The sequence below is a fragment of the Pseudophryne corroboree genome, chromosome 6, assembly GCF_028390025.1.
Source record: "Pseudophryne corroboree isolate aPseCor3 chromosome 6, aPseCor3.hap2, whole genome shotgun sequence".
NCBI classification, from domain to species: domain Eukaryota; kingdom Metazoa; phylum Chordata; class Amphibia; order Anura; family Myobatrachidae; genus Pseudophryne; species Pseudophryne corroboree.
Genome location: NC_086449.1, coordinates 617902657 through 617929428, shown reverse-complemented (window position 1 = coordinate 617929428; position 26772 = coordinate 617902657). Strand labels below are relative to the sequence as shown.

Here is a 26772-nt window from a genome sequence, read left to right as displayed (position 1 = left end):
TCAGATTTTTTCCTATTCATCCCCATATGCAACATTATGTGATCTTCCTCCATGCTATTGTAAAAATATCACATTTGGAACATTCCCTTAATTAATTAAGGACATCACACTTCTACATTTTATAATTTTGCTTACTTTAGATTATGTGTGCATATTCTGGTTTCATACATATAGATATTAGCATATATTGTATAGACTGTTTTTTCTTCATATATACAGTAGCAAGATATAAATATAAGATTTAATTCTTCCGCCTTATGTTAAAAAAAATATATTTGTTCGGTGGCACACTCATATTTGTGGTTCTAGATAGGTTTATATTACAAAAGGTAACTGGATAGTAGATAGACAGTATATAGATAGACAGTAGGTCAACACCAGATGGTTGACAGGCAATAGGTCAATAGGATCAAAAGGTCAACAAGGTCTAAAGGTCGACACTTAAATAGTCAACAGGTTCAAAAGATCAACATGCAAATGGTCTACACAGAAAAGGTTGACACTAGAGATGAGCGGGTTCGGTTTCTCTGAATCCGAACCCGCACGAACTTCATGTTTTTTTCACGGGTCCGAGCAGACTCGGATCCTCCCGCCTTGCTCCGTTAACCCGAGCGCGCCCGAACGTCATCATGACGCTGTCGGATTCTCGCGAGACTCGGATTCTATATAAGGAGCCGCGCGTCGCCGCCATTTTCACACGTGCATTGAGATTGATAGGGAGAGGACGTGGCTGGCGTCCTCTCCATTTAGATTAGGGTTGAGAGAGAGAGAGAGAGATTGACCTGAGGCTGTGATACTGTAGAAGAGAGTGCAGAGTTTAGTGACTGACGACCACAGTGACCACCAGACAGTGCAGTTGTTTGTTTTATTTAATATATCCGTTCTCTGCCTGAAAAAAACGATACACACAGTGACTCAGTCACATACCATATCTGTGTGCACTGCTCAGCCCAGTGTGCTGCATCAATGTATATATATATCTGACTGTGCTCAGCTCACACAGCTTATAATTGTGGGGGAGACTGGGGAGCACTGCAGTGCCAGTTATAGGTTATAGCAGGAGCCAGGAGTACATAATATTATATTAAAATTAAACAGTGCACACTTTTGCTGCAGGAGTGCCACTGCCAGTGTGACTAGTGACCAGTGACCTGACCACCAGTATATATAATATTAGTAGTATACTATCTCTTTATCAACCAGTCTATATTAGCAGCAGACACAGTACAGTGCGGTAGTTCACGGCTGTGGCTACCTCTGTGTCGGCACTCGGCAGCCCGTCCATAATTGTATATACCACCTAACCGTGGTTTTTTTTTCTTTCTTTATAGTCATACTAGTTACGAGTATACTATCTCTTTATCAACCAGTCTATATTAGCAGCAGACACAGTACAGTGCGGTAGTTCACGGCTGTGGCTACCTCTGTGTCGGCACTCGGCAGCCCGTCCATAATTGTATATACCACCTAACCGTGGTTTTTTTTTCTTTCTTTATACATACATACTAGTTACGAGTATACTATCTCTTTATCAACCAGTCTATATATTAGCAGCAGACACAGTACAGTGCGGTAGTTCACGGCTGTGGCTACCTCTGTGTCGGCACTCGGCAGCCCGTCCATAATTGTATATACCACCTAACCGTGGTTTTTTTTTCTTTCTTTATACATACATACTAGTTACGAGTATACTATCTCTTTATCAACCAGTCTATATATTAGCAGCAGACACAGTACAGTGCGGTAGTTCACGGCTGTGGCTACCTCTGTGTCGGCACTCGGCAGCCCGTCCATAATTGTATATACCACCTAACCGTGGTTTTTTTTTCTTTCTTTATACATACATACTAGTTACGAGTATACTATCTCTTTATCAACCAGTCTATATATTAGCAGCAGACACAGTACAGTGCGGTAGTTCACGGCTGTGGCTACCTCTGTGTCGGCACTCGGCAGCCCATCCATAATTGTATATACCACCTAACCGTGGTTTTTTTTTCTTTCTTTATACATACATACTAGTTACGAGTATACTATCTCTTTATCAACCAGTCTATATTAGCAGCAGACACAGTACAGTGCGGTAGTTCACGGCTGTGGCTACCTCTGTGTCGGCACTCGGCAGCCCGTCCATAATTGTATATACCACCTAACCGTGGTTTTTTTTTCTTTCTTTATACATACATACTAGTTACGAGTATACTATCTCTTTATCAACCAGTCTATATATTAGCAGCAGACACAGTACAGTGCGGTAGTTCACGGCTGTGGCTACCTCTGTGTCGGCACTCGGCAGCCCGTCCATAATTGTATATACCACCTAACCGTGGTTTTTTTTCTTTCTTTATACATACATACTAGTTACGAGTATACTATCTCTTTATCAACCAGTCTATATTAGCAGCAGACACAGTACAGTGCAGTAGTTCACGGCTGTGGCTACCTCTGTGTCGGCACTCGGCAGCCCGTCCATAATTGTATATACCACCTAACCGTGGTTTTTTTTTCTTTCTTTATACATACATACTAGTTACGAGTATACTATCTCTTTATCAACCAGTCTATATATTAGCAGCAGACACAGTACAGTGCGGTAGTTCACGGCTGTGGCTACCTCTGTGTCGGCACTCGGCAGCCCGTCCATAATTGTATATACCACCTAACCGTGGTTTTTTTTTCTTTCTTTATACATACATACTAGTTACGAGTATACTATCTCTTTATCAACCAGTCTATATTAGCAGCAGACACAGTACAGTGCAGTAGTTCACGGCTGTGGCTACCTCTGTGTCGGCACTCGGCAGCCCGTCCATAATTGTATATACCACCTAACCGTGGTTTTTTTTTCTTTCTTTATACATACATACTAGTTACGAGTATACTATCTCTTTATCAACCAGTCTATATATTAGCAGCAGACACAGTACAGTGCGGTAGTTCACGGCTGTGGCTACCTCTGTGTCGGCACTCGGCAGCCCGTCCATAATTGTATATACCACCTAACCGTGGTTTTTTTTTCTTTCTTTATACATACATACTAGTTACGAGTATACTATCTCTTTATCAACCAGTCTATATATTAGCAGCAGACACAGTACAGTGCGGTAGTTCACGGCTGTGGCTACCTCTGTGTCGGCACTCGGCAGCCCGTCCATAATTGTATACTAGTATCCAATCCATCCATCTCCATTGTTTACCTGAGGTGCCTTTTAGTTGTGCCTATTAAAATATGGAGAACAAAAATGTTGAGGTTCCAAAATTAGGGAAAGATCAAGATCCACTTCCACCTCGTGCTGAAGCTGCTGCCACTAGTCATGGCCGAGACGATGAAATGCCAGCAACGTCGTCTGCCAAGGCCGATGCCCAATGTCATAGTACAGAGCATGTCAAAACCAAAACACCAAATATCAGTAAAAAAAGGACTCCAAAACCTAAAATAAAATTGTCGGAGGAGAAGCGTAAACTTGCCAATATGCCATTTACCACACGGAGTGGCAAGGAACGGCTGAGGCCCTGGCCTATGTTCATGGCTAGTGGTTCAGCTTCACATGAGGATGGAAGCACTCAGCCTCTCGCTAGAAAAATGAAAAGACTAAAGCTGGCAAAAGCAGTAGCACCGCAAAGAACTGTGCGTTCTTCGAAATCCCAAATCCACAAGGAGAGTCCGACTCCAATTGTGTCGGTTGCGATGCCTGACCTTCCCAACACTGGACGTGAAGAGCATGCGCCTTCCACCATTTGCACGCCCCCTGCAAGTGATGGAAGGAGCACCCGCAGTCCAGTTCCTGATAGTCAGATTGAAGATGTCAGTGTTGAAGTACACCAGGATGAGGAGGATATGGGTGTTGCTGGCGCTGGGGAGGAAATTGACCAGGAGGATTCTGATGGTGAGGTGGTTTGTTTAAGTCAGGCACCCGGGGAGACACCTGTTGTCCGTGGTAGGAATATGGCCGTTGACATGCCTGGTGAAAATACCAAAAAAATCAGCTCTTCGGTGTGGAAGTATTTCACCAGAAATGCGGACAACAGGTGTCAAGCCGTGTGTTCCCTTTGTCAAGCTGTAATAAGTAGGGGTAAGGACGTTAATAGAGATGAGCGCCTGAAATTTTTCGGGTTTTGTGTTTTGGTTTTGGGTTCGGTTCCGCGGCCGTGTTTTGGGTTCGAACGCGTTTTGGCAAAACCTCACCGAATTATTTTTGTCGGATTCGGGTGTGTTTTGGATTCGGGTGTTTTTTTCCAAAAACACTAAAAAACAGCTTAAATCATAGAATTTGGGGGTCATTTTGATCCCAAAGTATTATTAACCTCAAAAACCATAATTTACACTCATTTTCAGTCTATTCTGAATACCTCACACCTCACAATATTATTTTTAGTCCTAAAATTTGCACCGAGGTCGCTGTGTGAGTAAGATAAGCGACCCTAGTGGCCGACACAAACACCGGGCCCATCTAGGAGTGGCACTGCAGTGTCACGCAGGATGTCCCTTCCAAAAAACCCTCCCCAAACAGCACATGACGCAAAGAAAAAAAGAGGCGCAATGAGGTAGCTGTGTGAGTAAGATTAGCGACCCTAGTGGCCGACACAAACACCGGGCCCATCTAGGAGTGGCACTGCAGTGTCACGCAGGATGGCCCTTCCAAAAAACCCTCCCCAAACAGCACATGACGCAAAGAAAAAAAGAGGCGCAATGAGGTAGCTGACTGTGTGAGTAAGATTAGCGACCCTAGTGGCCGACACAAACACCGGGCCCATCTAGGAGTGGCACTGCAGTGTCACGCAGGATGGCCCTTCCAAAAAACCCTCCCCAAACAGCACATGACGCAAAGAAAAAAAGAGGCGCAATGAGGTAGCTGACTGTGTGAGTAAGATTAGCGACCCTAGTGGCCGACACAAACACCGGGCCCATCTAGGAGTGGCACTGCAGTGTCACGCAGGATGTCCCTTCCAAAAAACCCTCCCCAAACAGCACATGACGCAAAGAAAAAAAGAGGCGCAATGAGGTAGCTGTGTGAGTAAGATTAGCGACCCTAGTGGCCGACACAAACACCGGGCCCATCTAGGAGTGGCACTGCAGTGTCACGCAGGATGTCCCTTCCAAAAAACCCTCCCCAAACAGCACATGACGCAAAGAAAAAAAGAGGCGCAATGAGGTAGCTGACTGTGTGAGTAAGATTAGCGACCCTAGTGGCCGACACAAACACCGGGCCCATTTAGGAGTGGCACTGCAGTGTCACGCAGGATGTCCCTTCCAAAAAACCCTCCCCAATCAGCACATGATGCAAAGAAAAAGAAAAGAAAAAAGAGGTGCAAGATGGAATTATCCTTGGGCCCTCCCACCCACCCTTATGTTGTATAAACAAAACAGGACATGCACACTTTAACCAACCCATCATTTCAGTGACAGGGTCTGCCACACGACTGTGACTGATATGACGGGTTGGTTTGGACCCCCCCCAAAAAAGAAGCAATTAATCTCTCCTTGCACAAACTGGCTCTACAGAGGCAAGATGTCCACCTCATCTTCACCCTCCGATATATCACCGTGTACATCCCCCTCCTCACAGATTATCAATTCGTCCCCACTGGAATCCACCATCTCAGCTCCCTGTGTACTTTGTGGAGGCAATTGCTGCTGGTCAATGTCTCCGCGGAGGAATTGATTATAATTCATTTTAATGAACATCATCTTCTCCACATTTTCTGGATGTAACCTCGTACGCCGATTGCTGACAAGGTGAGCGGCGGCACTAAACACTCTTTCGGAGTACACACTTGTGGGAGGGCAACTTAGGTAGAATAAAGCCAGTTTGTGCAAGGGCCTCCAAATTGCCTCTTTTTCCTGCCAGTATAAGTACGGACTGTGTGACGTGCCTACTTGGATGCGGTCACTCATATAATCCTCCACCATTCTATCAATGTTGAGAGAATCATATGCAGTGACAGTAGACGACATGTCCGTAATCGTTGTCAGGTCCTTCAGTCCGGACCAGATGTCAGCATCAGCAGTCGCTCCAGACTGCCCTGCATCACCGCCAGCGGGTGGGCTCGGAATTCTGAGCCTTTTCCTCGCACCCCCAGTTGCGGGAGAATGTGAAGGAGGAGATGTTGACAGGTCGCGTTCCGCTTGACTTGACAATTTTGTCACCAGCAGGTCTTTCAACCCCAGCAGACCTGTGTCTGCCGGAAAGAGAGATCCAAGGTAGGCTTTAAATCTAGGATCGAGCACGGTGGCCAAAATGTAGTGCTCTGATTTCAACAGATTGACCACCCGTGAATCCTTGTTAAGCGAATTAAGGGCTGCATCCACAAGTCCCACATGCCTAGCGGAATCGCTCCCTTTTAGCTCCTTCTTCAATGCCTCCAGCTTCTTCTGCAAAAGCCTGATGAGGGGAATGACCTGACTCAGGCTGGCAGTGTCTGAACTGACTTCACGTGTGGCAAGTTCAAAGGGCATCAGAACCTTGCACAACGTTGAAATCATTCTCCACTGCACTTGAGACAGGTGCATTCCATCTCCTATATCGTGCTCAATTGTATAGGCTTGAATGGCCTTTTGCTGCTCCTCCAACCTCTGAAGCATATAGAGGGTTGAATTCCACCTCGTTACCACTTCTTGCTTCAGATGATGGCAGGGCAGGTTCAGTAGTTTTTGGTGGTGCTCCAGTCTTCTGTACGTGGTGCCTGTACGCCGAAAGTGTCCCGCAATTTTTCTGGCCACCGACAGCATCTCTTGCACGCCCCTGTCGTTTTTAAAAAAATTCTGCACCACCAAATTCAAGGTATGTGCAAAACATGGGACGTGCTGGAATTTGCCCATATTTAATGCACACACAATATTGCTGGCATTGTCCGATGCCACAAATCCACAGGAGAGTCCAATTGGGGTAAGCCATTCCGCGATGATCTTCCTCAGTTGCCGTAAGAGGTTTTCAGCTGTGTGCGTATTCTGGAAAGCGGTGATACAAAGCGTAGCCTGCCTAGGAAAGAGTTGGCGTTTGCGAGATGCTGCTACTGGTGCCGCCGCTGCTGTTCTTGCGGCGGGAGTCCATACATCTACCCAGTGGGCTGTCACAGTCATATAGTCCTGACCCTGCCCTGCTCCACTTGTCCACATGTCCGTGGTTAAGTGGACATTGGGTACAACTGCATTTTTTAGGACACTGGTGAGTCTTTTTCTGACGTCCGTGTACATTCTCGGTATCGCCTGCCTAGAGAAGTGGAACCTAGATGGTATTTGGTAACGGGGGCACACTGCCTCAATAAATTGTCTAGTTCCCTGTGAACTAACGGCGGATACCGGACGCACGTCTAACACCAACATAGTTGTCAAGGACTCAGTTATCCGCTTTGCAGTAGGATGACTGCTGTGATATTTCATCTTCCTCGCAAAGGACTGTTGAACAGTCAATTGCTTACTGGAAGTAGTACAAGTGGGCTTACGACTTCCCCTCTGGGATGACCATCGACTCCCAGCGGCAACAACAGCAGCGCCAGCAGCAGTAGGCGTTACACGCAAGGATGCATCGGAGGAATCCCAGGCAGGAGAGGACTCGTCAGACTTGCCAGTGACATTGCCTGCAGGACTATTGGCATTCCTGGGGAAGGAGGAAATTGACACTGAGGGAGTTGGTGGGGTGGTTTGCGTGAGCTTGGTTACAAGAGGAAGGGATTTACTGGTCAGTGGACTGCTTCCGCTGTCACCCAAAGTTTTTGAACTTGTCACTGACTTATTATGAATGCGCTGCAGGTGACGTATAAGGGAGGATGTTCCGAGGTGGTTAACGTCCTTACCCCTACTTATTACAGCTTGACAAAGGGAACACACGGCTTGACACCTGTTGTCCGCATTTCTGGTGAAATACCTCCACACCGAAGAGCTGATTTTTTTGGTATTTTCACCTGGCATGTCAACGGCCATATTCCTCCCACGGACAACAGGTGTCTCCCCGGGTGCCTGACTTAAACAAACCACCTCACCATCAGAATCCTCCTGGTCAATTTCCTCCCCAGCGCCAGCAACACCCATATCCTCCTCATCCTGGTGTACTTCAACACTGACATCTTCAATCTGACTATCAGGAACTGGACTGCGGGTGCTCCTTCCAGCACTTGCAGGGGGCGTGCAAATGGTGGAAGGCGCATGCTCTTCACGTCCAGTGTTGGGAAGGTCAGGCATCGCAACCGACACAATTGGACTCTCCTTGTGGATTTGGGATTTCAAAGAACGCACAGTTCTTTGCGGTGCTTTTGCCAGCTTGAGTCTTTTCAGTTTTCTAGCGAGAGGCTGAGTGCTTCCATCCTCATGTGAAGCTGAACCACTAGCCATGAACATAGGCCAGGGCCTCAGCCGTTCCTTGCCACTCCGTGTGGTAAATGGCATATTGGCAAGTTTACGCTTCTCCTCCGACAATTTTATTTTAGGTTTTGGAGTCCTTTTTTTACTGATATTTGGTGTTTTGGTTTTGACATGCTCTGTACTATGCCATTGGGCATCGGCCTTGGCAGACGACGTTGCTGGCATTTCATCGTCTCGGCCATGACTAGTGGCAGCAGCTTCAGCACGAGGTGGAAGTGGATCTTGATCTTTCCCTAATTTTGGAACCTCAACATTTTTGTTCTCCATATTTTAATAGGCACAACTAAAAGGCACCTCAGGTAAACAATGCAGATGGATGGATTGGATACTAGTATACAATTATGGACGGGCTGCCGAGTGCCGACACAGAGGTAGCCACAGCCGTGAACTACCGCACTGTACTGTGTCTGCTGCTAATATATAGACTGGTTGATAAAGAGATAGTATACTCGTAACTAGTATGTATGTATAAAGAAAGAAAAAAAAACCACGGTTAGGTCACTGGTATATACAATTATGGACGGGCTGCCGAGTGCCGACACAGAGGTAGCCACAGCCGTGAACTACCGCACTGTACTGTGTCTGCTGCTAATATATAGACTGGTTGATAAAGAGATAGTATACTCGTAACTAGTATGTATGTATAAAGAAAGAAAAAAAAACCACGGTTAGGTGGTATATACAATTATGGACGGGCTGCCGAGTGCCGACACAGAGGTAGCCACAGCCGTGAACTACCGCACTGTACTGTGTCTGCTGCTAATATATAGACTGGTTGATAAAGAGATAGTATACTCGTAACTAGTATGTATGTATAAAGAAAGAAAAAAAAACCACGGTTAGGTCACTGGTATATACAATTATGGACGGGCTGCCGAGTGCCGACACAGAGGTAGCCACAGCCGTGAACTACCGCACTGTACACTGGTTGATAAAGAGATAGTAGTATACTCGTAACAACTAGTATGACGACGGTATAAAGAATGAAAAAAAAACCACGGTTAGGTGGTATATAATACAATTATGGTTGGACGGACTGCCTGCCGAGTGCCGACACAGAGGTAGCCACAGCCGTGAACTACCGCACTGTACACTGGTTGATAAAGAGATAGTAGTATACTCGTAACAACTAGTATGACGACGGTATAAAGAATGAAAAAAAAACCACGGTTAGGTGGTATATAATACAATTATGGTTGGACGGACTGCCTGCCGAGTGCCGACACAGAGGTAGCCACAGCCGTGAACTACCGCACTGTACACTGGTTGATAAAGAGATAGTAGTATACTCGTAACAACTAGTATGACGACGGTATAAAGAACGGAAAAAAAACCACGGTTAGGTGGTATATATTATAATACAATTATGGATGGACGGACTGCCTGCCGAGTTCCGACACAGAGGTAGCCACAGCCGTGAACTACCGCACTGTACACTGGTTGATAAAGAGATAGTAGTATACTCGTAACAACTAGTATGACGACGGTATAAAGAACGAAAAAAAAACCACTGTTAGGTGGTATATATTATAATACAATTATGGATGGACGGACTGCCTGCCGAGTTCCGACACAGAGGTAGCCACAGCCGTGAACTACCGCACTGTACACTGGTTGATAAAGAGATAGTAGTATACTCGTAACAACTAGTATGACTATGACGACGGTATAAAGAAAGAAAAAAAAAACCACGGTTAGGTGGTATATAATACAATTATGGATGGACGGACTGCCTGCCGAGTGCCGACACAGAGGTAGCCACAGCCGTGAACTACCGCACTGTACTGTGTCTGCTGCTAATATAGACTGGTTGATAAAGAGATAGTATACAATACTACTAATATACTGGTGGTCAGGCACTGGTCACCACTAGTCACACTGGCAGTGGCACTCCTGCAGCAAAAGTGTGCACTGTTTAATTTTAATATAATATTATTTATCATGTACTCCTGGCTCCTGCTATAACAACCTGCAGTGCTCCCCAGTCTCCCCCACAATTATAAGCTTTATATACAATACATTGATGTGCAGCACACTGGGCTGAGCAGTGCACACAGACTGAGTCACTGTGTGACTGTGTATCGTTTTTTTCAGGCAGAGAACGGATATATTAAATAAAACAAACAACTGCACTGTCTCTGGTGGTCACTGGTCACTGTGGTCGTCAGTCACTAAACTCTGTCTGCACTCTGCACTCTCTTCTAATCTACAGTATCACAGCAATCTCTCTCTCTCTCTCTCTTCTAAATCTAATCTAAATGGAGAGGACGCCAGCCACGTCCTCTCCCTATCAATCTCAATGCACGTGTGAAAATGGCGGCGACGCGCGGCTCCTTATATAGAATCCGAGTCTCGCGAGAATCCGACAGCGTCATGATGACGTTCGGGCGCGCTCGGGTTAACCGAGCAAGGCGGGAAGATCCGAGTCGCTCGGACCCGTGAAAAAAAAAGTGAAGTTCGTGCGGGTTCGGATTCAAAGAAACCGAACCCGCTCATCTCTAGACGTTAACCACCTCGGAACATCCTCCCTTATACGTCACCTGCAGCGCATTCATAATAAGTCAGTGACAAGTTCAAAAACTTTGGGTGACAGCGGAAGCAGTCCACTGACCAGTAAATCCCTTCCTCTTGTAACCAAGCTCACGCAAACCACCCCACCAACTCCCTCAGTGTCAATTTCCTCCTTCCCCAGGAATGCCAATAGTCCTGCAGGCAATGTCACTGGCAATTCTGACGAGTCCTCTCCTGCCTGGGATTCCTCCGATGCATCCTTGCGTGTAACGCCTACTGCTGCTGGCGCTGCTGTTGTTGCTGCTGGGAGTCGATGGTCATCCCAGAGGGGAAGTCGTAAGCCCACTTGTACTACTTCCAGTAAGCAATTGACTGTTCAACAGTCCTTTGCGAGGAAGATGAAATATCACAGCAGTCATCCTGCTGCAAAGCGGATAACTGAGGCCTTGACAACTATGTTGGTGTTAGACGTGCGTCCGGTATCCGCCGTTAGTTCACAGGGAACTAGACAATTTATTGAGGCAGTGTGCCCCCGTTACCAAATACCATCTAGGTTCCACTTCTCTAGGCAGGCGATACCGAGAATGTACACGGACGTCAGAAAAAGACTCACCAGTGTCCTAAAAAATGCAGTTGTACCCAATGTCCACTTAACCACGGACATGTGGACAAGTGGAGCAGGGCAGGGTCAGGACTATATGACTGTGACAGCCCACTGGGTAGATGTATGGACTCCCGCCGCAAGAACAGCAGCGGCGGCACCAGTAGCAGCATCTCGCAAACGCCAACTCTTTCCTAGGCAGGCTACGCTTTGTATCACCGCTTTCCAGAATACGCACACAGCTGAAAACCTCTTACGGCAACTGAGGAAGATCATCGCGGAATGGCTTACCCCAATTGGACTCTCCTGTGGATTTGTGGCATCGGACAACGCCAGCAATATTGTGTGTGCATTAAATATGGGCAAATTCCAGCACGTCCCATGTTTTGCACATACCTTGAATTTGGTGGTGCAGAATTTTTTAAAAAACGACAGGGGCGTGCAAGAGATGCTGTCGGTGGCCAGAAGAATTGCGGGACACTTTCGGCGTACAGGCACCACGTACAGAAGACTGGAGCACCACCAAAAACTACTGAACCTGCCCTGCCATCATCTGAAGCAAGAAGTGGTAACGAGGTGGAATTCAACCCTCTATATGCTTCAGAGGTTGGAGGAGCAGCAAAAGGCCATTCAAGCCTATACAATTGAGCACGATATAGGAGGTGGAATGCACCTGTCTCAAGCGCAGTGGAGAATGATTTCAACGTTGTGCAAGGTTCTGATGCCCTTTGAACTTGCCACACGTGAAGTCAGTTCAGACACTGCCAGCCTGAGTCAGGTCATTCCCCTCATCAGGCTTTTGCAGAAGAAGCTGGAGACATTGAAGGAGGAGCTAACACGGAGCGATTCCGCTAGGCATGTGGGACTTGTGGATGGAGCCCTTAATTCGCTTAACAAGGATTCACGGGTGGTCAATCTGTTGAAATCAGAGCACTACATTTTGGCCACCGTGCTCGATCCTAGATTTAAAGCCTACCTTGGATCTCTCTTTCCGGCAGACACAAGTCTGCTGGGGTTGAAAGACCTGCTGGTGACAAAATTGTCAAGTCAAGCGGAACGCGACCTGTCAACATCTCCTCCTTCACATTCTCCCGCAACTGGGGGTGCGAGGAAAAGGCTCAGAATTCCGAGCCCACCCGCTGGCGGTGATGCAGGGCAGTCTGGAGCGACTGCTGATGCTGACATCTGGTCCGGACTGAAGGACCTGACAACGATTACGGACATGTCGTCTACTGTCACTGCATATGATTCTCTCAACATTGATAGAATGGTGGAGGATTATATGAGTGACCGCATCCAAGTAGGCACGTCACACAGTCCGTACTTATACTGGCAGGAAAAAGAGGCAATTTGGAGGCCCTTGCACAAACTGGCTTTATTCTACCTAAGTTGCCCTCCCACAAGTGTGTACTCCGAAAGAGTGTTTAGTGCCGCCGCTCACCTTGTCAGCAATCGGCGTACGAGGTTACATCCAGAAAATGTGGAGAAGATGATGTTCATTAAAATGAATTATAATCAATTCCTCCGCGGAGACATTGACCAGCAGCAATTGCCTCCACAAAGTACACAGGGAGCTGAGATGGTGGATTCCAGTGGGGACGAATTGATAATCTGTGAGGAGGGGGATGTACACGGTGATATATCGGAGGGTGATGATGAGGTGGACATCTTGCCTCTGTAGAGCCAGTTTGTGCAAGGAGAGATTAATTGCTTCTTTTTTGGGGGGGGTCCAAACCAACCCGTCATATCAGTCACAGTCGTGTGGCAGACCCTGTCACTGAAATGATGGGTTGGTTAAAGTGTGCATGTCCTGTTTTGTTTATACAACATAAGGGTGGGTGGGAGGGCCCAAGGACAATTCCATCTTGCACCTCTTTTTTCTTTTCTTTTTCTTTGCGTCATGTGCTGTTTGGGGAGGGTTTTTTGGAAGGGACATCCTGCGTGACACTGCAGTGCCACTCCTAGATGGGCCCGGTGTTTGTGTCGGCCACTAGGGTCGCTTATCTTACTCACACAGCTACCTCATTGCGCCTCTTTTTTTCTTTGCGTCATGTGCTGTTTGGGGAGGGTTTTTTGGAAGGGACATCCTGCGTGACACTGCAGTGACACTCCTAGATGGGCCCGGTGTTTGTGTCGGCCACTAGGGTCGCTTATCTTACTCACACAGCTACCTCATTGCGCCTCTTTTTTTCTTTGCGTCATGTGCTGTTTGGGGAGGGTTTTTTGGAAGGGACATCCTGCGTGACACTGCAGTGCCACTCCTAGATGGGCCCGGTGTTTGTGTCGGCCACTAGGGTCGCTAATCTTACTCACACAGCTACCTCATTGCGCCTCTTTTTTTCTTTGCGTCATGTGCTGTTTGGGGAGGGTTTTTTGGAAGGGCCATCCTGCGTGACACTGCAGTGCCACTCCTAGATGGGCCCGGTGTTTGTGTCGGCCACTAGGGTCGCTTATCTTACTCACACAGCGACCTCGGTGCAAATTTTAGGACTAAAAATAATATTGTGAGGTGTGAGGTATTCAGAATAGACTGAAAATGAGTGGAAATTATGGTTTTTGAGGTTAATAATACTTTGGGATCAAAATGACCGCCAAATTCTATGATTTAAGCTGTTTTTTAGGTTTTTTGGAAAAAAACACCCGAATCCAAAACACACCCGAATCCGACAAAAAAAATTCGGTGAGGTTTTGCCAAAACGCGGTCGAACCCAAAACACGGCCGCGGAACCGAACCCAAAACCAAAACACAAAACCCGAAAAATTTCCGGCGCTCATCTCTAGTTGACACATGGTTTTTCATGATTTTTTGGCTTAAGGTAGGCAAATAGGGGAGGGTTAGGCTGCCGGATAGAACAAATAGGGTTGGGTACTTGGCAAAGTGTTATGGTTAGGCTGCGGAAGGAGACAGTTAGGGTTAGGCTCAAGGTGGGTGGTTAGGGTTAGGCACTAGGGAAGGTTGGGGTTATGCATTAAAGGGAGGCTCAGGGCAAGGATTAAAATAACAAAGAAAAATGTGTTGAACTTTTCTGTGGCGACCATTTGCATGTCGACATTTTGACCCTGTCAACCTATTGACTTTGACAATCTGGTATTAAACTTACTGACTATTTACTGACGATCTTTTAATCTACACCAATAAAAATATTCTTAACTTTCAAATTCACATATCAAAACCCTTATGGATGCCAAAGGTAAACAGAATCACTTATTTAACTAATTTATTTTTTTAAACATTGAGTTAGGACTCAACTAATGCAGTACATCATTAGCTGACTACATAAGCCTCCTAATCAACATTTGTATTAATAACCTCTTTGATCTCTGCTTCACCTATCAGATGTAAAGCTTGGTCTTGAGACAGAATTTGTTCTCTGCTTGTCGATGATAACATTTTGCCACCTCGGTCAGTTTTACATAACACAGATGTACTTTTGATACAGAACCTGGATATCACTCAATTTCCTATACTGTTTCATCCATAAGGGACAATGAAGTCAGCGACTGCTACTAGTATACGGTCTACTCCTATCTCATGGATAAATAAATACTGTATCCCTGCCAGCCGTTTAAGTAGTAGTTTGTGCTAAAAATCTAATGACTATCAACACTCCAAAACGAACAGTAGAATAAAAGCAGAGACTCAGAGGGTGATTGAGACCTGGGCTGCTAATTTTGCTGTCCTGCGTTCAGATAGTCGCTGCCTCCAGGGGGAGTGTAAATTCGCCGTGCAAGTGTGCGATCACATGTGTACGCCGATCTGCAAAAATCCACTGTGTGCAGTCTGTGCGCAGCCCAGGACTTATTCCTCCAATGCTATGAAAACAGGCTGATCGGGGCCGGAGCTGATGTCAATCACCCTCCCTGAAAACCGTTGGGAATGCCTGCGTTTTTCCGGACACTACCTGTAAACGCTCAGTTACCACCCACAAATGGCCTCCTCCTGTCAATCACCTTGCAAACGCCTGTGCGATCGTATTTTTCGCACCATCCCGTTGCTGACCGGTGATGCCCTTTGTTGTTGTCCGACGCACGTGCGCATTGCGGTACATACACATCGCAGTTATGACCTGATCGCCCGCTGTGCGAATATGCACAGCAGTAATCAGGTCTGAATCACCCCTTAAGTACAGTAAATTGTGCATCATATACAGTACATGTAATTAAAACTGTAGTTATCTACTAAACAGACACTGAAAGTATTTTATATTTATATTTTCCTCACCACAGCTCTGGAATCATTTTCCCTGCCGCGGAGTCATCTTTGTCTTGTCTCACATGTATAATATCTAATCTGTGTAGTGAGTGTATTACTAAACACATGCTGGGTCTGGTATGATATACCGGCAGACAGGAAGCCGGCTGTCAGTATTCCGACAGCGGCATCCCGTCTCCCTGAATACTGGCAGCGAGTCCTCTTGCGAGCCCAGTGGCGAGTTTCGCTCGCCATAGGTTCTATTCCCACTCGGTTGGTGCAGTGGATCCACCAACCGAGTGGGAATTAGGAGTGGGTGTTGGTATGCCGGGCATCATCAAAATGCCGGCTGTGGGGATTCCGGCGCCAGTCTCCTGAGCGCTGGGATCCCGACTGTCGGCATTTTGACTGCATCTCCACATCATAACGTGCCGGAATCAGGTGTCCACCCTTTTGCAGAATGGAATGGATGGAGGTGCATTTTGGGCAAAAAGGAAAATATCACTTCAATGTCACTACCTGCTATAACATTTGGACCAGTCCTTTCATTCATTTACTTTATTCTCCCAAAATACAGCCTTTCGGAATCTTATTAGTATGTACTGTAAATAATTTTATCATGAGTAGAATTACACTTGGCTATTCCATTCCTGTACAAAGTGCACCTGTTGTGTACAAACATCAGACCAAGGACATGTAAAAATCATGGGAAGGGCAGCACTTTCTGCAGATCCTCTCTCATGAGAGGGAAAAATATTTTTCCACACGTGCAGTTGACAGCTTCTAGACGTGCTAATCCATGAATTTACCTGTATCAGTGGAGCAATAGTTAATAACATGTCCCTAAGACCAGACCCACCCCCTTCATTCCCTCAGCCCACCCCCTTCCCCTCTATCATGCTATCTCCAGGCCAGGCCAGGTCCCTCCTTCCCCTTTACCCTGCTCTCTTCCAACTTGAGGACCAGACGAACCCCTTCATCCCCTTGTTCCACCCTCCTCCCCTCTACTCTGCTCTCTCCTGGCCAAAGGACTAGGCCTGCCCCTCCTTCCACTCTACCCTGTCACTCTGTTAGACAGAGGACCTCATCATGGTAAGTGTATGTGGTGGGAGGTAGTGGGATGTGTTATTTTAATGTTATGGTAGGGAATGGAATACAGTGCTGTTATGTAGTGTGGCGTATAGGGGAGATGTAGTGTGGCGTGTATGGGGGATGCAATGCAGGGATATAGTGCAGTGTGTATAGGGGATGTAGTGTAGTGATGTTGTGTGGCATGTAGGGTGGATGTAGTGCAGGGATGTAGTGCTGTGTGTAGGGTGAATATAGTGTAGTGATGTAGTGCAGCATATAGGGGGATGTAGTGTAGTAATGTAGGGAGATGTAGTGTAGTAATGTAGTGCGGCATGTAGAGGGATGTAGTTTAGTGATGTAGTGCGGCATATGAGGGGTATGCACTGTAGTGATGTAGTGTGGTGTTGTGTAGGGGGATGTAGTGTACTGATGTAGTGTAGTGTGGCATATAGGGTAGTGATGTAGTGCGGCGTGTAAGGGGGATGTAGTGTAATGATGTAGTGCGGCATATAGGGATGTATAGTAGTGATGTAGTGTAGTGTGTAGGAGGGATGTAGTGTTGTGATGTAGTGTGGCATATAGGGAGTATGTAGTATAGTGACGTAGTTCTGCATATAGGGAGATATAGTGTAATGATTTAGTACAGTGTGTGGGGGGATGTAGCGTAATGATGTAGTGCGGTGTGTAAGGGGGATGTAGTGTAGTGATACAGTGTGTAAGGGGGATGTAGTGTAGTGATACAGTGTGGCATATAGGGGGTATGTAGAGTAGTGATGTAGTGTGGCATATAGGGAGGATGTTGTGTAGTAATATACTGCAGTGTGTAGGTGGAATGTAGTGTAATAATGTAGTGTGTCATATGGGGGACTGTAGTGCTGTCTCTGTTAGAGTACAGCACTTTCAACCACAACAGCAAAGAAAGGGTTAGCGACAGCAGACAGAAACCTGACAGCAGAGGGAAGGCTAGTGGTAGAGGTTTGCTGAAGTCCTGGGGTATTCTAATCTTGCCAGCTCCTGATACAATGCTATTCTGGTTTCCAGTGGCAGAGCGGCACCTAGAACACCAAATGACAGAAGGAAGGCTAGTGGTGGATGTTTTGCTGAAGTCACAGGGTAGATTATATCTGTTGGCTCATATTGTACACACTGTGTTACCTTGGCTTCCACAGGTCAAATGAGCATACTGCTTTCATTCAGGGCTCAGTCTGTCTCATTTCTGCTTAGAGGAAGTTGATATGCTTATGTAACTTTTTGGAATGATTATCATGTGTGGATTTTATATAAGAAGAAATAAACGTTAGTTACATATGTCTTTTCATATAAACATTTTGAAGGTGCCCTTTCTCCAAGCTAGAGAGATGCCTCTCATCACACAAGTGTTTATTGTATGCCCCATAGTAGTGATGTAGTTAATTTTATGAAGTACAGTGCCCACAGTTCATATTATATCACGTTGTAGTTAGTGATGAGCGGGTTCGGTTCCTCGGAATCCGAACCCCCCCGAACTTCAGCCTTTTTACACGGATCCGAGGCAGACTCAGATCTTCCCGCCTTGCTCGGCTAACCCGAGCGCGCCCGAACGTCATCATCCCGCTGTCGGATTCTCGCGAGGCTCGGATTCTATCGCGAGACTCGGATTCTATATAAGGAGCCGCGCGTCGCCGCCATTTTCACACGTGCATTGAGATTCATAGGGAGAGGACGTGGCTGGCGTCCTCTCCATTTAGATTAAAAGAGAGAGAGTGAGAGTGAGACACTTGATTTACTGGAGCTTAGGAGTACTCAGAGAGTGCAGAGTTTACTAGTGACTGACCAGTGACCACCAGTGCAGTTTTATTATATTATTATTTAATATAATCCGTTCTCTGCCTGAAAAAAAACGATACACAGTAACAGTATACCATATCTGTGCTCAGCCTCAGTGTGCTGCATCATCTATGTATATCTGACTGTGCTGAGTGCTCAGTGCTCACACAGCTTAATTGTGGGGGAGACTGGGGAGCAGTAGCAGGAGTACATATTATTTAACAGTGCACACTTTTGCTGCCAGAGTGCCACTGCCAGTGTGACTGACCAGTGACCACTGTCTGACCACCAGTATATTGTGATTGTCTGCCTGAAAAAGTTAAACACTCGTCGTGTGGTGTTTTTATTCTATAAACGCATTCTGCTGACAGTGTCCAGCAGGTCCGTCATTAATTATATAATATATACCTGTCCGGCTGCAGTAGTGATATATATATATATTTTTTATATCATTATCATCCAGTCTATATTAGCAGCAGATGCAGTACGGTAGTCCACGGCTGTAGCTACCTCTGTGTCGGCAGTCGCTCGTCCATCCATAATTGTATACCACCTACCTGTGGTGTTTTTTTTTTTTTCTATCTTCTTGATACTAGTAGCTTACTTTAGGAGTCTGCAGTGCTGACAGTGTCCAGCAGGTCCGTCATTATAATATATACCTGTCCGGCTGCAGTAGTGATATATATATATTTTTTATATCATTATCATCCAGTCTATATTAGCAGCAGACGCAGTACGGTAGTCCACGGCTGTAGCTACCTCTGTGTCGGCAGTCGCTCGTCCATCCATAATTGTATACCACCTACCTGTGGTGTTTTTTTTTTTTTCTATCTTCTTGATACTACTAGTAGCTTACTTTAGGAGTCTGCAGTGCTGCTGACAGTGTCCAGCAGGTCCGTCATTATATAATATATACCTGTTTGGGGAGTGTTTTTTGGAAGGGCCATCCTGCGTGACACTGCAGTGCCACTCCTAGATGGGCCAGGTGTTTGTGTCGGCCACTAGGGTCGCTTATCTTACTCACACAGCTACCTAATTGCGCCTCTTTTTTTCTTTGCGTCATGTGCTGTTTGGGGAGTGTTTTTTGGAAGGGCCATCCTGCGTGACACTGCAGTGCCACTCCTAGATGGGCCAGGTGTTTGTGTCGGCCACTTGGGTCGCTTATCTTACTCACACAGCTACCTAATTGCGCCTCTTTTTTTCTTTGCGTCATGTGCTGTTTGGGGAGTGTTTTTTGGAAGGGCCATCCTGCGTGACACTGCAGTGCCACTCCTAGATGGGCCAGGTGTTTGTGTCGGCCACTTGGGTCGCTTATCTTACTCACACAGCTACCTCATTGCGCCTCTTTTTTTCTTTGCGTCATGTGCTGTTTGGGGAGTGTTTTTTGGAAGGGCCATCCTGCGTGACACTGCAGTGCCACTCCTAGATGGGCCAGGTGTTTGTGTCGGCCACTTGGGTCGCTTATCTTAGTCACACAGCTACCTCATTGCGCCTCTTTTTTTTCTTCTTTGCGTCATGTGCTGTTTGGGGAGTGTTTTTTGGAAGGGCCATCCTGCGTGACACTGCAGTGCCACTCCTAGATGGGCCAGGTTTTTGTGTCGGCCACTTGGGTCGCTTATCTTACTCACACAGCTACCTCATTGCGCCTCTTTTTTTTCTTCTTTGCGTCATGTGCTGTTTGGTGAGTGTTTTTTGGAAGGGCCATCCTGCGTGGCACTGCAGTGCCACTCCTAGATGGGCCAGGTGTTTGTGTCGGCCACTTGGGTCGCTTATCTTACTCACACAGCTACCTAATTGCGCCTCTTTTTTTCTTTGCGTCATGTGCTGTTTGGGGAGTGTTTTTTGGAAGGGCCATCCTGCGTGACACTGCAGTGCCACTCCTAGATGGGCCAGGTGTTTGTGTCGGCCACTTGGGTCGCTTATCTTACTCACACAGCTACCTAATTGCGCCTCTTTTTTTCTTTGCGTCATGTGCTGTTTGGGGAGTGTTTTTTGGAAGGGCCATCCTGCGTGACACTGCAGTGCCACTCCTAGATGGGCCAGGTGTTTGTGTCGGCCACTTGGGTCGCTGAGCTTAGTCATCCAGCGACCTCTGTGCAAATTTTAGGACTAAAAATAATATTGTGAGGTGTGAGGTGTTCAGAATAGACTGAAAATGAGTGGAAATAATGGTTATTGAGGTTAATAATACTTTGGGATCAAAATGACCCCCAAATTCTATGATTTAAGCTGTTTTTTAGGGTTTTTTGAAAAAAAAAACCGAATCCAAAACACACCCGAATCCGACAAAAAAAATTCGGTGAGGTTTTGCCAAAACGCGTTCGAACCCAAAACACGGCCGCGGAACCGAACCCAAAACCAAAACACAAAACCCGAAAAATTTCCGGTGCTCATCACTAATTGTAGTGCCCCAAGTCAACAATATGCCCCTAGGTGTATCTAGAGAGGAGGAGGCCCATGTGTAGGCTTCATCTGGGCCCCTTCCTCTCTAGCCGGCAGCGCTGTAGCTCTGGGCAATAGGGTCCCAAGAGGACCCTAGTGCTGTCCCAGCTCCTAGAGCGCATGTGCAGATCTCTGGAAAAATGGCATGGTGGCCACTTTCCCAGCGATTTTCCTACTGCGCATGCGCAAAACACTGGAAATTTCCCAGTGATTTCTGCAGTGCTGTTGCTGTGGCGTGGGACTTCGGAGGGTAGTAAAAATAATGGGTGCAGGGTGTGCGCGCACTCTGCACCCATTATAAATACGTCAGCGAATATACCACATTGTACTGCTGCCAGTACACATACCACACAGTTCCCCCAGTTCACATTCTGCTACATAGTGCTTGTTGGGCAATTCCAGGAAACTGGTAGACAACTTTTTGACCTGGATGCTGTTAAATCAGGCACCAGAGATAGGCACCCTAAGCCCCTAGGCCCCATAGCAATGGCACTCCCTGCACGCCCTATAGCTATGTCCATAGATCCCACTGCAATGATGCTGTAACCTATAGGCATTAGTACTGAGGATCAAGCTCTAAACCCTTAATAAATTGGTGAAGACCACAAACTCCATATATGATTATGGGGATTATTGGATATAGAATATACCTGTCAATCATCTAGAATATTCCCCTTCCATATATAAGTTATTGCCAATGTCAGTTGACAGTTGAGTGGTTTGGGTTGTTTATAGGCCCTCATTCTGAGTTGATCGCAGCAGCAAGAAAGTTAGCAGTTGGGCAAAACCATGTGCACTGCAGGGGAGGCAGATATAACATGTGCAGAGAGAGTTAGATTTGGGTGGGTTATTTTGTTTCTGTGCAGGGTAAATACTGGCTGCTTTATTTTTACACTGCAAATTAGATTGCAGATTGAACACACCCCACCCAAATCTAACTCTCTCTACACATGTTATATCTACCCCTCCTGCAGTGCACATGGTTTTGCCCAATTGCTAACTTTCTTGCTGCTGCGATCAACTCAGAATGAGGGCCATAGTGTTTTTCTTGTTTCTCATCCATGTATAGAAACAATTTAGAGCCAATCTAGCAAAACCGATGTCATACATGGACTCAGCACAACAAAGTTACCCCAAAATATCTCTAATGATTGGCAATAAAATTAGTGTTGCTCAGACTTTGACATAGTTAGATTGTAAGCTTAAAAGAGCAGGGTCCTCTCCCCTTTATCTTCTCTATATAACTGCTTACTGTAATTGTGTATTTATGTGAATTTATATGCTGTCTGGGATGTTTTTAAAGGGGCAGTCGTGTACAAGGCTAAATCATGCCTTGTATATAATTGCCCCTTTAAAAAAAACATCCAAGTATGTCCGGCATCCCACATTCCGACTGCTGAACTCGGACTTCATTACATCCCGCCCACTGTCTGTATTTGTCTGTACTATGTATCCCCTTGTAAGGAACTGCGGAGTCCTTCTGGGGGCCTTAGAAATAAATACATAAATAAATAATAACTGTTAGCTGTGGCTTTTGTCATTTACCATGGTAACAGTACATAGTGTTATTTCTACCATTAAATAACTGTGACTTAATCTTCAGCTACTTCCTCTTTTAGTTGTGGCAGGTGACCACGGAAATGAACAGAACTCATATGACATTCAAATAAAGTCACACAATGACACTCAGTCACACAATGGATAGACCACCCAGAAGTTAATATTCCACTTTCTGAAGCAGCTGACTTCTCATTAAACTGTCATTTCAAGAAGTCTCTCCTAGTCTTATTTGGGAAGCGCACAAAGCCACTATCCGTGGTCACTTCATGTCCAAGGCCTCCGCTATACGTAAGAAAGCAGCACAGGAAGTTTCCTCATTAGAATCAAAAATATCTGCACTCTTAGCCCAACATAAAAATGCCCCGAGCGACTCCCTACGCTCCCAGATTGATAATCTCAGAGGTCAATTAAATGCTCTTTTATCGCGACGCGCAGCTGCTATACTACAGAAGCTCCGTCAGAAATTCTATGATAAAGCGGATAAAATTGATAGTCTCTTAGCCAATAAATTGAGAAGTTAACGAGCTACGGGAATGATAGAAAAACTACACTCCAATACATTGAATATGCCTACTTATGACCCAAAACAGATGGTAGAGGAAGCCAGGGGTATCTCCAGGTAAGCTGGCTCTCAGATGCTGTAGGAGCCATTACCATGTGGCCTTACACTGGGAATTTAACCCAGACATATTTGTAATTATTTATGGGGTGGGTGTGGGGTGCGGTGGCCCCTGTGTTGGTATGGCTGGGCTGCTTCAGGTCGGCACACCCTAACACTTTATTAACACTTTTGATTTTCCCTATCACTTTGTATATATTATTTTAATCACACCACTACATAGCACTTCTGTGCTTCTTATTAACCCTTATTAATTCTCACCTGTGTGCTGACCTGGGGTGGCCGACCTGTGCCGACATCATGGGGTCCTGCACCCCAGACCCATACCTAGTATTAGGGACCCCCAGTGATGGAGAAGCCTTGTCGATCGGCCTGGGGGCTTAACCCTATATCTGCAGATATACGCAACTAAGATCTCCGTATTATCTGACTATTATGTAGTAATATTTTTCACTCGGTGTGCATTAGGGAACACATTGTTTTTTCCTACACAGAATTACCCCTCCCTTTTAGCACCTGAGTGACATTACAATCTGATTGAGCAGCTTTCCGTTTTGTGCATTGTCTCTACTCTAAGCACTCAGGTTATAAAATCAATGCGAGTAAAACCGAAGTGTTGAATTTTTACATTCCTGGCCCAGTTAAGCTCTCTTTAGAAAAATCCTTTCCGTTTCAATGGCACAAACAAAAGATTAAATATTTAGGCATTTTCCTAACACATAGCCACCACCAACTATACCAGGCTAATTTCCCTAGACTTTTAGACCGCATTAAATCGGATTTGTCTTCTTGGTCTAGCCTTTTTATCTCTTGGATAGGTAGAGTGAATTCAGTGAAAATGAACGTGCTCGCTCGGATACTATACCTATTCCAAACTCTCCCGATATTTATCCCTCCATCTGCCTTTAAATTCTTACAGTTTCACACATCACAATTTATATGGGCAAATAAGCGTCCCCGAGTCCTACTGAAACTATTGCAGCGTCCCTCATGTAGTGCCGGTTTGGGCATCCCTGATTTTAAAAGATATTATTTAGCCACGCAGCTTTCACATTGTGTGCAATGGTGTAATCCAGAGTCTCGGAGGGTCTGGGTAACTATAGAAGCTGCTGAATTAGGTCTCTCTACTCTTTCTTCTCTTCTTTCGCTCCCGAAACCCTGCCGCCCTAGAAATGTGGCCTCTCACCCCCTGGTGTCCCGCTCACTGACGGTTTGGGACTTTGCCAATAAGAAATACAGCTTGGCCCCGGCCCCCTCCCCCATCATCCCTATATTACACAACCCAGCATTTTCCCCTGGTACACACAAATCACTATTTGCCCCCTGGCAGGATAGAGGTATCTTATATCTGAATGATATCACCAAAGACACTAGTTTTCCTCAGATTTCCCAGATTCAGGAAGGTATCGACATCCCCTCCAAATATTTTTATCAATATTTACAACTTAGGCACTTTCATTCCGCAATGAGCCACGTCCTCTCTAGCAGACCCCTGACTACGTTTGAGGCAGTGTGTTTCAGACATTTCAACCAAAGGTTTAATCTCCCTCTTATATGCTACTCTCGATGGAGAACCACCTTCTCAACGTGATCCTCACGAGAGGGCACTGGAACTGGATCTAGGCTCGGCCTTAGATGATGAGGAATGGTCTGAGGCCTGGGGTAACGCTGCATCTAGCTCCATCTGCGTTAGAATCAAAGAGAACGTCTACAAATTATTATATAGATGGTATTATGTACATCTCGCTTAAGCAGAATGTACCCGGATACATCGGATAGATGTTGGAGAGGATGTGGCGCAGAGGGCTCTTTTCTGCATATATTGTGGTCATGCCCTAAAATTGTAAATGTTTGGAGAGATGTGATTAACCTTATTACTAATTTGTTGCAGATTCCCATTCCTTATGATCCTAAATACATTCTCCTCCCCGTAAACATGCCAACGCTGACAAACCATCAAAATAAATTACTACGTCATATAGTTTCGACAATGACATGTCAATTGGCCGCAGACTGGGAAAACCCTATTCCGCCCTCCATGCAGTCTATAATCGCCCGCATATGGTACGTCTACCGTATGGACTATATGACTAGTATCATTAATTGCTCCTCCAAGTCATTTGATAAAATATGGAGTCCTTGGCTGACTACACAACATGCCCCTTCACCTTTCATCTAATAATGCCCTATGTTTTATCTGATGGAACCCTCCCGGAGACTTTACCCTACCATATTCTATCCTTATGTATCTTCCTTTCTCTCTTCTCCTTCTCTCTCCCTTTTATATCTTATCCTATACTATTTCTCAATATTAGTCGGTTGGACTTTCGGCCGACTGCTATTCTCTCTGTCTTATTATACCCGCTCTTTGGGTCAAAAATGGATCATCTCTTCTTGATTATCTATATACGTACCAACTGTTAGGTTATGTTTGTACTGCATTATGCTATAATTGCCATCTGTTGGTTCCTGTTTGCTGTCTGTGATCCTATGAATAAAAATTATGTTTTAAAAAAAAAACACTGTAATTTCATGCCGCCTTCCAGCATTTTTTTTGTCTCTTACTAAATCTACCTCCTCATGACATTTACAGTAATTTTGCCCTAATTCTGGTAATAGATATAACCCAGCAAGTTCATTATATGAACACTTTAGACTTCTGCTCTCACCTGAAAGGCTTTCTGTCTTCCTTGGCTCATGTCAGACCTGGATATAACATCAGACACTGGCAGTGGAAACCTGTGTCTCGCACTCAGCAGTAGATTTACCACAAGTAAATTCCAGGGGGCCCGCCAATAAAGCTTTATAAACGACAGTTCCTGCAGACAGCGAGCTCCAATGAAATTGTCCGAGAGCTGGGTTGGCTGAATACTCCCGATAGGCTGTCAGTGATTAGACAGCTGTTGGGTGCCAGCGCACGCCTGTGTCTCCAGTCCTGCAGTATTGTGCATGTGACCTGTCATGACACACGTGTATGATGTCAGATGGTTAGAGAGAGGAGCCGAGATGTACATAGAGAAAAACATGGAATCTTCCAGTGTACTTTATTACAGTATGTATTTAAAGTACAGTGTATAACATCCGCCTGCTACAATTATGGCTGAGGGGTGGGGGTGGGGGGTACACACATTGACTGGTGATATATCAATATGCTATTATACTCTATTTTAAGTACTACAGTGTATAGTAGATTTCCTGCTACATTCAGTGGGGAACTGATATATAATCAATACAGTCACATGGACTGAGGTGTGTAATAATGAGTATTATCAGGGATGGGGACCTGTTACATTCAGTGAGGGGAGCACTGATCTAAAATGCAGTAACTGGGTGGTGTAATAATGAAAATTAGAGGTGAGGGGACATGGTGCAATCAGTGAAGGGGGGAAGTAATATACTGTAATAGAATATAAGGAGGAAAAACAACAAATAATTTAAGGGGCATAAAAGAGGAATGAAAATATAGTCCTATGGAATGTTTGAGGGTGGGGGGGCCCTAATTGGTATCTTGCTTGCTTAGGGCCCCATGAGATCTAAATCCACCTCTACTCAGACTATCAAAGACTGCAAGTCAGCTTTATCTGTGCCACGTGCACAAAATGTATATAAGA

At 45.6% G+C, this 26772-nt stretch overlaps 1 long non-coding RNA gene across 3 annotated transcripts in view; it reads right to left on the bottom strand.

The window, feature by feature from the left end:
* The window catches only part of LOC134935521 (uncharacterized), a 256745-nt gene that overhangs the window by 166876 nt on the left and 63097 nt on the right, over positions 1 to 26772 (bottom strand). Inside the window, exons 4-5 of one of the 3 annotated variants that reach the window (XR_010180217.1) lie at positions 25576 to 25649; positions 24620 to 24845 (exon numbers count right to left, since the gene is read on the bottom strand). The exons of the other annotated variants lie outside the window; for them this stretch is intronic. This is a non-coding gene — a long non-coding RNA (uncharacterized LOC134935521). Of the gene's footprint in view, positions 1 to 24619; positions 24846 to 25575; positions 25650 to 26772 lie in introns of those variants that run through there. 3 annotated transcript variants of the gene reach the window in all.